The 14,556-nt window shown below is 48.9% G+C and overlaps 1 long non-coding RNA gene across 1 annotated transcript in view; it reads right to left on the bottom strand.

Moving 5' to 3' along the window:
• LOC144807688 (uncharacterized) overlaps positions 1-10,565 on the bottom strand; it is a 76,960-nt gene extending 66,395 nt beyond the window's left edge. Inside the window, exon 1 of the long non-coding RNA XR_013606380.1 lies at positions 10,460-10,565. This is a non-coding gene — a long non-coding RNA (uncharacterized LOC144807688). The remainder of the gene's footprint in view (positions 1-10,459) is intronic.
• Between the last annotated feature and the right edge of the window lie 3,991 nt (positions 10,566-14,556).

Here is a 14,556-nt window from a genome sequence, read left to right on the forward strand (position 1 = left end):
CCTGTAACACTATGACCTGTGCTGGGGAGTCCCTAAAATATTGCAAAATTCTATGCCTCCTCCCCTTCACTCACAGACCATTAATGTTCCAGGATAAAAATTGCACTTCCGTCATGTTATCTTTTTATTCCCCCTACCATTAACTGGATAAAACACTCTCAGAGAGTGATTGCGGTGATTGGAAAATAGTTTGGAATAATAAAAAAAAAGTATAAACAGGCTTATGAGGATTTTTTTTTCTTTGCGCCCCCCCCTTCCCTCCCCCCTCCCCTGGAAACCCCCCCTCACTTCTCCTGACATGTTGGTTCGCCAGGTTTACGTTGGTGAGTTGGTCTCTTACTCCATCAACCCCCTATAGTAACTCAGTTTACTTGCCATACTTTATAGTTTTATGAAATCTTATGTCCCCTTATTAACTACATACAGAGAGAAAAGAGAAAAAAAGAAAAGAAAAAAAAACACCCAGAGAGAGAGAGTCCCTCATTACTATTTTCACTTCCCCTTCCCTTCCTTCAATCTTCATCTTCCTCTCATCTTTCTCCCTCTCTTTCAGCTTTGATTTGAATTAGGATTCTCTCCTTGTTTTTAACTTCTGTCATAACTTTTACTCAATTCTATTGTGTTCTCTTATATTTTTTATTCATTTTTTATCTGTTTCCCATTCTTCTCTTTCCCCATTAGGTATAAAGGCCCATGGGTTTTATTCCTCATGATTTTTTTTCCAATGTTATTTCCCTTTTTCCCCCCTATATTTATTTATGTATTTATCTATATATTTTTTTTCTTCATTTTCCTTACGTTTTTTTTCCCTCGCCTTCCCTCTGTTCCCTCCGTTATCTGATTAAGACCAAATCAGACAGATCTGACAAACTTGAGATTTATTTTTACGAGTTAATTTTTCGCCCCCTAGCATTAGCGCGGAAATTTTAAGGTTACTCATGCTTATTTCCCAGCTTGTGAGTGCTCAGAAATGGAGATAATTAGCTCATCTGCTTCCCTAGGGGAACGTATGTTGTACATTTCGTTATTGTACATAACTTTTAGGAAGGCGGGAAACCTCATTTGTACAGTAGCCCCCGCTGCCCTAAATATCTCCATTCTTTGCCCCAGCTCCCACTGTCTTTCGAGAGTGACTTTCGACAGGTCCGACCTAACCTCAAAGCAAAAATCCGGGGCTTTCAATGATTTTGCCCTTAGGGCCAGATTGAGAATCTTCTCTTTCAGGGAGTATGTCAAGAAGTTCAAAAGTATTTTCCTTGGCTTTACTCTCCCCGCATTAAGGCGAAACGGATCCCGGTGGATTCTCTGAATGTCTTTGGCTAGCTCTTCCTCTGTCTCTTCCAAATTAAGGGCACTTTTTAATAGAGACACCACAAAAGTCTTGAGGTCTCCCCCTTCTTTCGCCTCTGGGATCTTTAAAAGACGTAAGTTATTTCTTCTGGAAAAATTCTCCAGAGACTCGACCCTGTCTCTCATCTCATCCCCCTCCTTCCTTAGGGATTGAATCCGGGACTGTGCTGCCTCCAGGTTAACTTTTAGCTCCCCAACAGATCCTTCCAGACTCTCAGTTCTCTCCGAGAGCCCGTCCACTTTCCGCTCCAAGGTGTCACATGCTATCCTGATCTCACTCTGGTTTTGTTTAGATTCTGCGAAGCCCATCTTTATCTCCTCTCTCATGGCAATAAGCAGGTCCTCCAGGGGGGTCCCTCCCTGCTCCTTTTCAGTATACGTTATGTCCCTCTCTGTTACACCTCCTGCACATTCTACAGCTACCCCCTTGGTAGCCTCTGTTGACAATGTACTCACCACAGGTGCAGGTGTGGGTGCTGACGTAGGTATTTCTAGCGAAGCCCCACCTGGACCTCCCAAATCTGACATCTTCTGTGTGAAACACCCCGTGGGCTCTGGTCTTTGTATAACTGGGCTATGGGTCACCTCCAACACCTGTGGTAGTACCTTGAAGTAATCACGCAACGAGGGTGTTATTCGTGATACCAGGGCCCCCTTACGTTTACTCCTCGCCTGAATAAAGGACTCGGGACTCACTTTAGCCCTCTGCCTTGTTTCCCAGATTCCACCTGCGCAATCAGTAATCCCTTTGACTTTCCCCCCCGCAGCTTTGCTGTGCCCGTCAGTCAGCTCAGGGTTAATGTCCTCACAGCACTCCTTTGCCCCTACGCCTTCTCCCCTCCTCCTTCCTTTACCACCTCTCTTCTTCGGGGGGGGCTTTCTTTTTTTCCGCTGGTGTTGATAGTACTAACGGGGGACTGCCGTGGATTTATTGGGGATTTTAAATCGGGGAATGTCTTTAAACTCCCACCTCCCTGCAGGTCATCCGTCCACCCCCTCTCCTTACTGACTCTGTTGCTGTTGCTGCCACCACCGATATCGAGCTCGCCAGCAGAGGGTTCAACAGCCCTGGGTCTCTGCCTTCTCTCCTCTCCGACTGCTTCTGCTTTTGATTTCAGCCTCCGTGCAGCGTCTTTGACTGCCTCGAGTCCACTGTCCTTGTCCAACTGGGTCCGGGGGGATGCGAATATTGGGTGGGTCTTTTCACGCCCTTCTCCCTGTCCCCCGAACTTAAGGCACCCGTGAGCCGCCACCCGGCGTCCTTGTCGCAGCTCCACGGCTGCTCGGAACCACTGCTGCAATGTGAGGGGAGGGGCGGGCAACGCCGGAGCAGAGACCGCGGCCAAACACATCCGCGCCTGACCGGTAACTACGAAGAGCGTAAAGTATTGGAATTCCAGGCGCTCCCAGGGACCTAAGGCAAGTTATTCACAGGTATTTCTCCTAGTTCAAGCCCGATGGAGGAGAGACCATCACCTCCGTGCGATATGCTCTAACTCGCGGCCGCCATGTTTTTCACCCAATATCAATCCTGTTAGTGTTTTAAAAGTGCCAAGTGCTTGGGTCTTCTGTCCAAGGGTTGTGTCTGTCTCTCTGACACGATGTGTTGTGCCAGCATCTCTTGTGACAGTGTGTGTGTCAGTGTTATCTGTCCCAGTGCCCCCTGTCCTAATGTGCATGTTAGTGTCTCCCTATTTCTGGGACCATCGACGTCTCTCTTTTCCGAGTTTGGGTGTTGGTGTCTCTGCCACTAGTGCAAGGGCCAGTGTCTCACTGTCGCAGTGATCTCCCCTCCTAGTGTGTTTCAGCGTCTCCATCGATCAGCGCACTATTGTGCGTGTCAGTGTCTGAAAATATACTTCTTCATTAGAGCTTTGAAGTGCATGCCGTGCTTGACGCACAAGCCCGACTTAAAAAACAAACACAAATAAAGCATGAACAGTATAGATGTAATTTGTTTTACTTTTTTGTAAATCGCTTCTGTTTTTTAAGTGCAATGGGATAATTGAACTTAAAGTGGCTCACTGTAAGGCTATTATGTGTAACAAATGGGGGCATCTAATAGCTGTGTTTAGAAACTGCAGTTTCACCCAGGAAAGAAAATGTACTGGAAGCATTTTTAAAAGGATAACCATGTTTGACTAAAGGTTTTGAATGTTGCGAGTGTTTTATAGCTAGAGTCATGGCACACAAATGCTTCCACCGTCCCTCTAAAATCATCTTGTTAAGCATTCTTCTGTCGGAGCAGCTGCGACTTGCCAGAGGTGGTGTGGGAATGGATGCCCCGGGGAGATGAGGTGATTTATGGCAACCATAAAGCGCAGAGCTGCCGCTCTAGTTACAGAGGCTAATCCCACAAAGGAGAGTCTCCAGTTAGCAGACGCAGGGGGTTATCTTCAAAATAAATAAACAAACTCGGCACACTGCAGGCGATTCAAACAAGTGCCAGCAAAGTGGAGGAGAACTGTAGTTAGGCGCCGCTGCTTCTGGACTACACAGAAGTTAGCATAATATCAACAGCCAACAGAAAGCAAGATAACAAAAGCATTGCCACAGGTAAACCAATCGCAAGAGGAAAAACAAATTACATGGAGGTTAAGCCAACATACAAATTACTTTAGTCTTGCTGAGACAGCGCATGCGCTGCCTTACACGAGACCTAAATATTTTACACACACAGAAAGACACACATACATTAAGAGTAAGAAATACGATATGGCACTGTAAATTTCAACGTGACTTAGTATCGTCGTGCGCAATAATGCGGTACGTGTCGGCATGTGATACTGAATTGCCGTTTTGAAATTATGGGGTACCGTGCTATCACTTCGGAAATAGCAATGTGGTCAATTGGTGACTTTAGTGCTAATGAAACATGGAAAACAAAAAGACTCAGGGCCAGATGTATCAAGATACCCTTTTGCGATTCTCAAATAGCGATTTTTTGAGAATCGCTATTTGAGAATTGCAAAATGGTATGTATGTAGAAATTCGCTTTGCGATTTCTTAAAATTCTACGGGGAAGTGAAGTAGTCTATACCTTGTTCCTCTCTCTTCCTTTGATATTAATTAAAATTAAATTTTGAACATTGGGGGAAAAAACAGCAGTGAGGAAATACAGGCGGGAGAGAAGAAGAAGAACGCGTGTATGACACCGGTAAGCAGCAGGGGGAGGGGTAAGAGAAGCGAACTCGCCCGAGAGCCCACGCATAGCTCTTATCTTAGATGACTGTGCCAACAACCACTGTGAAAACAGAAGAGGGCAAAAACACCTCCCAGCACAAGACTTAACTAAGGTGCGAGACCAAGGAATTAGTAACTGTTTAAGGAGTAGACATTTTGTAACTGAAAACAGTGACAACACAGAGTTTAGCTCAGTAAAAAAGAACCCAGTCTTAACCACCATAACCACTATAATCAGTAAAATGGGAGATAAGCAGGGGATAAACAAAACCAGAGGGGGGGACCACCACATCATTATCTTCTAAAGCTGTGCAAAACAGACAAGGAGTGAAAATTAAGGTTACTCCCTCCCTTCGCTCCCTTTTTAAAATCCCGGATAAACAAATTTCACCACTATGACAGCTAGGGGATCTAAGGAGGAGTGTGGGAACAGAGTCTGCCGTGTCAAAGGTATGCAAGGTGTAGCACAATTATCCGGGAGCAGTGGGATAGACACGTACAACAGATTTCAAGTTTTAACTATGGAAGGGCCAAAGGAAGTGATTGTGACTCCCTCAACACCCCCTCAGGGAAGACCGGAGAAAGGTGCAGAAACAAATAACACAATACTCTAGAACATCACGACTAAAAATGAGAACGGTGAGGACGCACCAGGTGGTATGTCAGGCGGTATGCCAGAACAATGCACACAAGCAGGGATGGGGAACCTATTGGGATCTCTAATTCAAGAGATGAGAGCAAACTTTGCCAAATCAGAAAGGAATCAAGAACAGATTCAGGCAACATGCGAGGCGCTTAAAACAAAAGTAAACTCATTAATGGACTGAGTACTTGTGGTAGAAGCAACAGTAGGGAAACTTTGAAAAGAGGTCACAGATGTCAGGGAGAAGTTTACACCTCAAAAACAAATGAGAAGGAGCTAAGAGATAAGATTGAGTCGCTGGAAATAACAAGAGAAGAAATAACGTCTGAATATTAAATATACCACAGGGATTTTGTGGAAGTAGATTATAACAATCTACTGGTGCAGGGTCACCTTTCGTCCACGGGTTCTTAACAAGAAAGGAGGAATCGACACTGGAGCGAAGTACAAACCATAAGTCATTTATTTAGCATTCATGAATTGGGCCTCATCCGACAAGCACCATAGAGATACTCAAGGAGAAAGCACATTGAACTATGGTTACATGGGTTTTTATAGCAAAAGATCACAAACAAGGGACGCCCAGAGGTAAATAGAGCTTTGGGAAAAACACACAAAGGAGGTAACAGTAAGAATTGCCAACCTTGGAGCCTTGTGCAATTGTTGTGTCCGGAAGTAAACAAGCTATGCTATCTGGGTTAACTTTACTAAAGACTTTACCACTGTCTGAAAACCCTTGAGCAGGCGCCAGCGGTTCTTTTGCGCTGACTCTGCATGTTTACACAGCCTACAATGCCCCAATCTAGATTCTTTACTCATGTTTATACAGATGCAGTGTCAAGGATAGAACCGAGCTGGAAGCAGGGAAGAGGTGAAAAAAGGATGAGGCATAGCTTCATTAACAAGCATTTGAAATGCAATAGGTCTCGCATTAGGAAAGTGTGAGCTATTGGTATTGTAAATGACACCTTTTTTTAATATGTGTTGGCTTTGAAAATATATAAATTAATAGCATAGTTATTCACAAAGCCAATAGTTTACACTTTCCTAATGCAAGTCCTATTGGCTATGGCAATGCTTGTTGGTAGCAAGCCAGAACAGTGCTGTTGTGGTGCTGAGTGATGATGTGGTTGGGCTGAGTGATGTGGTGGTGTCCCCGAGTGATGTGGTGGTGTCCCCGTGTGATGTGGTGGTGTCCCCTAGCGATGTGGTGGTATCCCTGAGTGATGTGGTGGTGTCCCTGAGTGATGTGGTGGTGTTCCCAGAGTATTGTGGTGGTGTCCCTAAGTGATGTGGTGGGTTCCCCGAGTGATGTGGTGGTGTCTCCGAGTACTGTGGTGGTGTTCCTGAGTGATGTGGTGGTGTCCCCGAGTGATGTGGTGGTGTCCGAGGATGATGTGGTGGTGCCCCTGAGTGGTGCTCCTGAGTTATGTGGTGGTGTCCCTGAGTGATGTGGTGGTGCCCCTGAGTGATGCCCCTGAGTGATGTGGTGGTGTTCCCGAGTGAAGTGGTGGTGTTCCCGAGTGATGTGGTGGTGTTCCCGAGTGATGTGGTGGTGTTCCCGAATGATGACGTGATGTCCCCGAGTGATGTGGTGGTGTCCCCGAGTGATGTGGTGGTGTCCCCGAATGATGTGGTGGTGTCCCCGAGTGATAAGGTGGTGTCCCCGAGTGATAAGGTGGTGTCCCCGAGTGATGTGGTGGTGTCCCCGAGTGATGTGGTGGTGTTCCCGAGTGATGTGGTGGTGTCCCCGAATGAAGTGGTGGTGTCCCCGAGTGATAAGGTGGTGTCCCCGAGTGATGTGGTGGTGTCCCCGAGTAATGTGTTGGTGTCCCCGAGTGATGTGGTGGTGTTCCAGAGTGATGTGGTGGTGCCCCTGAGTAATGTGGTGGTGCCCCTGAGTGGTGCCACTGAGTGATGTGGTGGTGCACCTGAGTGATGTGGTGGTGTCAATGAGTGATGTGGTGGTGTTCCTGAGTGATGGAGGGTGGACTTGGAGGGTGAACTTGGAGAGTGAACTTAGAGAGTGAACTTGGAGGGTGGAGTTGGAGGGTTGAGTTGGAGAGTGGAGTTGGAGGGTGGAGTTGGAGGGTGGAGTTGGAGGGTGGAGTTGGAGGGTGGAGTTGGAGGGTGGAGTTGGAGGGTGGAGGGTGGAGTTGGAGGGTGAGGTTGGAGTTGGAGGGTGGAGTTGGAGGGTGGAGTTGGAGGGTGGAGTTGTAGTTGGAGGGTGGAGTTGAAGGGTGGAGTTGGAGGGTGGAGTTTGGAGTTGGAGGGTGCCGTTGAGTGATGTGGTGGTATCCCTGAGTGATGTGGTGGTGTTCCCGAGTGATGTGGTGGTGACCCGAGTGAAGTGGTGGTGTCCCCGAATGACAAGGTGGTGTCCCGAGTGACGTGGTGGTGTCCCCGAGTGATATGGTGGTGCCCCTGAGTGATGTGGTGGTGTGCCGGAGGGATGGAGGGTGACGTTGGAGGGTGGAGTTGGAGAGTGGAGTTGGAGGGTGGAGTTGGAGGGTGGAGTTGGAGGGTGGAGGTGCAGTTGGAGGGTGGAGTTGGAGGGTGGAGTTGGAAGGTGATGGTAGAGGTGGAGTTGGAGGGTGGAGTTGGAGGTTGGAGTTGGAGTTGCGGTGGAATTGGAGTTGAAGGGTGGAGTGGGTGGAGTTGGAGGGTGGAGTTGAAGGGTGGAGTTGGAGGGTGGAGTTGGAGGGTGGAGTTGGAGGGTGGAGTTGAAGGGTGGAGGGTGGAGTTGGAGGGTGGAGTTGGAGGTTGGAGGGTGGAGTTGGAGGGTGAGGTTGGAGGGTGGAGTTGGAGAGTGGAGTTGGAGGGTGGAGTTGGAGGGTGAAGTTGTAGTTGGAGGGTGGAGTTGAAGGGTGGAGTTGGAGGGTGGAGTTTGGAGTTGAAGGGTGCCGTTGAGTGATGTGGTGGTATCCCTGAGTGATGTGGTGGTGTTCCCGAGTGATGTGGTGGTGACCCGAGTGAAGTGGTGGTGTCCCCGAATGACAAGGTGGTGTCCCGAGTGACGTGGTGGTGTCCCAGAGTGATATGGTGGTGCCCCTGAGTGATGTGGTGGTGCCCCTGAGTGATGTGGTGGTGTGCCGGAGTGATGGAGGGTGAAGTTGGAGGGTGGAGTTGGAGAGTGGAGTTGGAGGGTGGAGTTGGAGGGTGGAGTTGGAGGGTGGAGTTGGAGGGTGGAGTTGGAGGGTGGAGTTGGAAGGTGGAGTTGGAAGGTGGAGTTGGAGGGGGGAGGTGGAGGGTGGAGGTGGAGTTGGAGGGTGGAGTTGGAGGGTGATGGTGGAGGTGGAGTTGGAGGGTGGAGTTGGAGGTTGGAGTTGGAGTTGCGGTGGAATTGGAGTTGAAGGGTGGAGTAGGTGGAGTTGGAGGGTGGAGTTGAAGGGTGGAGTTGGAGTTGGAGGGTGGAGTTGGAGGGTGGAGTTGGAGGGTGGAGTTGGAGGGTGGAGTTGGAGGGTGGAGTTGGAGGGTGGAGGGCGGAGTTGTAGCCATCATGATCACTCTAAAATACCCGGAAGTCGAAATCACAGAAACGCCTAGTGCTGCGGAGGTGATCCCAAAGATTGGAAAAATCATGCCGACTCACGGTCTCATCCAGGAACTAAGGACTGACAATGGGCCCCGCTTTCAAGGGCAGGAGCTAGCTACCTACCTTAGCGGCCTCGGCATTCACCACCGGAGGATCACCCCACGATGGCTGCAAGCAAATGGAGAGGTGGAAAGGTTTATGCGGACTTTAAATAAGGTAATACAAATCGCTCATAACAAGGGTCAGTCTGTAGAGTTTGCCATTTTCACATTTCTACAAAGCTACCGCCAGACCCCCACACCACCATGGTGGTAGCCCCAGCCCATCTCCTCATAGGAAGAGTGGTTACGGACTCCATTCCACACCATCCCCAGTGGCGCCCTGTTGCACCAGATGACAGTTGAGTGGATGTGAAACGTCAGAGGGCTCATGCTCAAGTCAGTCACAGGCGGCGGGTGAAGTCCCCGCAAATTGAAAAAGGTGACCTGGTGCTAATTAGAAACCGCTTAACCAGTGGCAAGTTTTGGTTGCCGCACGAGAAGGACCCATCGACTGTGGTCAAGGTCAAAGGAACTTGAATCATTGCAACCCGAGGGAGAGAGAGACTGACTCGAAATGTATCGCATTTCAAAAAGTACCAGCCTGCGGTGTCGGAGCCCGAGCCAGCCCGGTCGAGGCATGCCCTAGCGTGATGGCATCGGCTGATGCCAGCCAGGACGGATGGCGGAAACGCCACCTGCGGAGAGCAGCGGTGATCAGGTAACTAGGTCCTGACTTGTGGAGAAGGAGCAGTGAGTGGAATGCTGGAGGAAGATTGTGGTCACTCTGGGACCGATCGAGGTGAGGCAACACCTGAGGCCGGAGGCCGTGAGGTCCCGGGGCGGGGCCCGTCCCAGCATCGTCTACGGGAGAATCCAGAACCCTCTCGCCGCCTGCGGGACTACTTCACGTAAGACTTGTTTATTATGCGCCTGAAGCTGATGTGACCGGCCATTTATGGCTAGGCGCTGTTCAGCTATTAATATTGGTCTGATGTTTGTTGGGGAGGAATGTTGTGTCGTACCTGTGACGAAACAGGCACGTAACGTGAGGGTCATGTGGCCCAATTAAACACCCATTAATACCTCCTGTGGTTATTGCAAGCCCTAGGCCCCAGCTTAGCCCCCCAACAGTGTCGGCGCCGACACAACTGTAACCACACACATCTCCCTTCCGACACGCGATGAGTGGATTACATAAACACGACAATAATGAATGAAAAATACACGGCATGCATAGACAAGGTTTGCTATGTAACCTCTGGACTCCTGGAAACCTAAACAGACACCAGGGACATCACCTGGGATCACAAACTCACCCACGGGGAACGGGGTTACATAATAATAATCCACATTTGTAAAGCGCACAATCACCCGTAAGGGTCTCTAGGCGCTGGGGGGCCGTCGGGAATATTAAGTGAGCTATTGCCCAGAGTCACATGGTGCTGGGCTACCCTGCCGCCGGAGCCGGGGATCGAACCGTGGTCCCCAGATTCCAGCGTCAGTCGCCCTGGCCGCGGCGCCACACCTCTCGCTGGACTTGGACCTGTTTGACCAGATACAATAACCGCCCTGCGAGGCCATGACGTCCATTGCCTCTCTTTTGTTCTTTCATAAATAACAATTAAAAAAGTAACATAAAATCCAATACAAATATAATTATTTTTTTAAACCACACACACAGGGTTGGGCGCTTTGAGGACACCTCACCTCTGCTTGAGCACCGGTCCGTGGGGGCTGCAGGGCCCGGGGAGAGGGGGCACCGGGGGCCCGGCTGCCCGTGAGGAGTGAGGTCCGGTGTGTTATTCCTCCCCCCACGTGACGCGCGCGCGCAGCGAAGACACTGCTTCCTGAGCGGCCTTGAGCGCGGGGCGCAACCTGGAAAGAGGCCAATCCAGCGAGGACACTCAGTCTCACTGCGCCTGCGCAGAGGAGAGATACGTCCCCCCATCGAGGGCCAATCCAGCGAGGACACTCGGTCTCACTGCGCCTGCGCAGAGGAGAGATACGTCCCCCCCATCGAGGGCCAATCCAGCGAGGACACTCGGTCTCACTGCGCCTGCGCAGAGGAGAGATACCTCCACCCATCGAGGAGCTGTGGCGCGAGGCGCCTCGTGCTCCGTGTATCTTATTCATTGTCACTGTAATTGTTGTGCGTCTTTGTGTCCCTGCGAGGACACCGTCCCACCTGTGCTGGCTCTGAGCTATCAGCTGACGAGTCACAGGTGTCGCCGTTTACTGAGCTCCGTCCTGACGGAGCCTGTGTTGGTGAGCTCAACATCTTTCTGTCAACGACTTCTGGAGTTGGATTGTCTTAAAAGGACCCTCTGTCCTCAGCGCATGCGCAGTTATTAATTCAAGGCCTTCCTTAACCAGCGGTGGTCAGTGCTGTCTGTCCTCAGCGCATGCGCAGTTGTAATCCACACAGGCCCTCTTTATTCCGTGGTAGGCTGTGCCTGTGGCGTGTCTGTCCCCAGCGCATGCGCAGTTTTTCATGTAAAACCCTCTTTAATCCACGCTCCGCCGGAAAACCGTGTCTGTCCTCAGCGCATGCGCAGTTCTCATACACAGGCCCCTTTTAATCCGCGGTAGGCCGTGTCTGTCCTCCGCGCATGCGCAGTGGTTCATTTATGGCACGTTTAGTTCAGTCCTGGTGTTTACACAAAGGCCTCGGATAGCTCAGCAGGGCCAGCGAGGGTGCCAGACCCACAGCAGGGAGCACAGCACTCGTATTAAACCCCAGGTGAGGCAATGAGATAGAAAGATTGAACACCTAATTATTGTATAGCCATAGCTGCCAAGGTTTCCCATTGCTATGTGTGGCATTTTCATAATTTCAGTGTAATTATGAGTGACACTTGCTCACGAGCAAAATTAAGTGCATGGGAAGAGCTAAATATTCGAAATTACAGCCTTTTTTCAATGGGAAGCACTACAATATCTGGGAACTGCTAAAAAACCCTACAATAAAAGGCAAAGGTGCTGATACCAATTAGACAACTGTTCAGGGCACCAGTATCACATTGTAGCAATCAGAAATGTAATATGTCTGAAGTATACAACTGTGGAGACAGCCAAGGGTAAGCATGATGAGAGTAGGGTGTTCATTATCCACATATGAACACTTCCTTGAGTTGAATAGGAGGCCAAAAGCAGCAGAAACCCTCAGTGAGCGAGGTGGCTGCTTATAACCTAGCATGGGTATAGCAGCAAGGCACGTGACCTCCATGGACAACGAACAAGTGTTTTATCCAGTGAATATGCAGTGCTCTACAGTCAGTTACAACACTTAAATTAAAATCATCAAAACATGTAAGCCGAGCAGGATGAAAGAGTCAGTCGCTCACGAGATAACATCCATGTAGGAGGTGTTCTTTTGTGCCACTGAAAGAGTGGAACGTTATCTGCAAAAACTCTCACAAGATTCCCTCCAACAAGAAACACAGGCAGAAATTATTCATGGCTGCACATACAAGTTCTCAAAATGTTTCATATGCTCCATTGCAAAAACCAAATTAAATGTTTGAATGGACCCATAGCCACATAAGGAGGAAATCAGTAAAATCAGGCATTATCTTTTAAGCTGTTTTAGATAGAATGCAATTTGCAATGGATACAGTATTAAAATGTGCAAAAATCATAAAGGTAAAGAAATTATCATTGAGCACATCTTATACACTCATGCCATTTCACTTGTTTTAACCTACTACGATTAAGTACATGTTGCCGATATCAAATTAACACATAGGGGGCATATTACCAAGCAATAGCGATAATTATCGCTATTGATTGGTTAGAGACAAAAATTTACCGCTGAGCTGCGGCGATTTTTATCGCGAATAAACCTTGGTATTACCAAGGTTTATCGCAAATGCGATAAAAAACGGCCGCAATGCATGAATATCGCTGAAAAGTCAGCGATATTCATGCATTACCGAGCTAATGCTCTTAGCCATGTTATCCACCTCCCATTGGATAACATGGCTAAGAACAGCTCAGGGCAGGTGTTAGCTTTTGGAGATATTCGCGCTTAGCGCGAATATCTCCAAAAGTTGGTAATAGGAGATAGCGATGAGTCGCTAACATCTTGGCACGCCCACTTTGCATGTCATTAGTGATAAATATCACTGACATGCAAAGTGGGGCCCAAGATGGTCGCTATCTCCTACTAGCTGTCGCTAACTGGTGTTAGCGACAGCTAGGTAATAGGGAGATCATTTTATCTCTGCTTTCTTGGCCTTTAAAGCCAAAAAAGCGGAGATAAACCCCCTTGATAATATGCCCCTGGGTTCAATGGCTAAGTCTAATATAGGTGACTTACAGCCACAAATCGTTAGTTGCCTTCTAAACAAGTGGCATCGGCTGTGGAAGATGAGCACGGTGTTAATGCACTTGGCTTGAATTGGGCAACAGTTAAAGGGAGTGGATACAAGTCAGATAGAGGGCATTAATACCGAGGCGTTAATAACTCCAAACAGGCCTCTAAGACTTCCTCGCTCCTTTCCTAGCATTTCAGATCTGCTACTTCACTGCCTCTTCCTAATGTTTTAGTGCATTTCACAGTTTCTTCAAATATGTCTAATTTGCTATTTTTCAGAGCTGGACTGGGGCTGAAAATAGGCCCGTACTCCAAACTAAAAGTGACCAAGTAGCAAATCAAATAGTAAAAAATAGTGGCAGACATTTGCAAATCGGGGCAGTTATGGACTTGTAAAGAAAGACACACGGTCTTGGTGATTTTGCAATGTATGGGAGGGTACACACTTTTACGCTTGCTGCAAGGGATGTTTATCGTAATATCTGAGAAATCAACAGCACCTAACCAGTCAACTAGACCATGTGAGAGAGGGGCTATGGAGAAATGAGTGGCCCACAAAAAAATATATAAAACTGTCCCACAATGTTCAGGAAATGATAAAAATGTCAAATTAACACAGGGCACAGCTGGTGACTAACCTTCCTGCTGCCATTCCACACGTGCCTGGGGGCCTCAAAGCGGCCGAAGCGCTCCGATCAGATCTTGAGCTGCCACGTTTCTTGAGCCTTTGAGATGGAGGGTCACAGGCAGGTCAGTCTCCTCTCCTAAGGAGTGTCCCGCTCTGGTTGGCAGCAGTTGCGATAGTTAGGAACCCGCACACATTTCGTATTTAGCAAAATTAAAACGTTCTACCTGGAAGACTCATTTCATCCGCACCGACTTTTCCAGTTGGATACACAGCTGCACACGGTCCGTGCTGTGACTGCTTATACCGGCTCCAGCATCCGTCGTAGTCCGTGTGTTGGCTCCCATTTGCACGAGGCAATCATGCCAGTTTAACATTTCGGCGCTGCGGTGCAAGCAGACATGCCATTTGCTGCAGTTCCACTCGTCTGCCTATGCAGCCACGACGCCACGACCCCCGCTTGCGCCATAGGTGGCAGCAGCACGTAGAATATGTGCTGCCTGCCCGTCCCTGACGTCAGGCTGTGACTGTGACGCCGCGCCGGGCGGGAATGCACTAGACTAGGGTTTTTAGATACACTGTAGCTGCCTTACTGCGGTGACAGTGCTACTGGAAATGCGCGCCCGGCCGGCAAGTGACATCTGCGGGAGCAGGCGCGCACGCAAGCTAGCAGCTCTAGTGTCCAGTAGTACTTTTAGCGCTTTGTGTGACTGCAGAGAGAGTGGCATCAAATGTGTGACAATGCATTTCAGTGCGGTGATGCGGAGCACCACACTGAAATGCGTTAGTGTCACACTTGATGCGTGATACTTGACAGGACTGTATAGCTAAACATGAACAACAAGCATTGGCATTGCCAGTAGA

The sequence above is a fragment of the Lissotriton helveticus genome, chromosome 1_2 (assembly GCF_964261635.1).
Source record: "Lissotriton helveticus chromosome 1_2, aLisHel1.1, whole genome shotgun sequence".
NCBI lineage: Eukaryota > Metazoa > Chordata > Amphibia > Caudata > Salamandridae > Lissotriton > Lissotriton helveticus.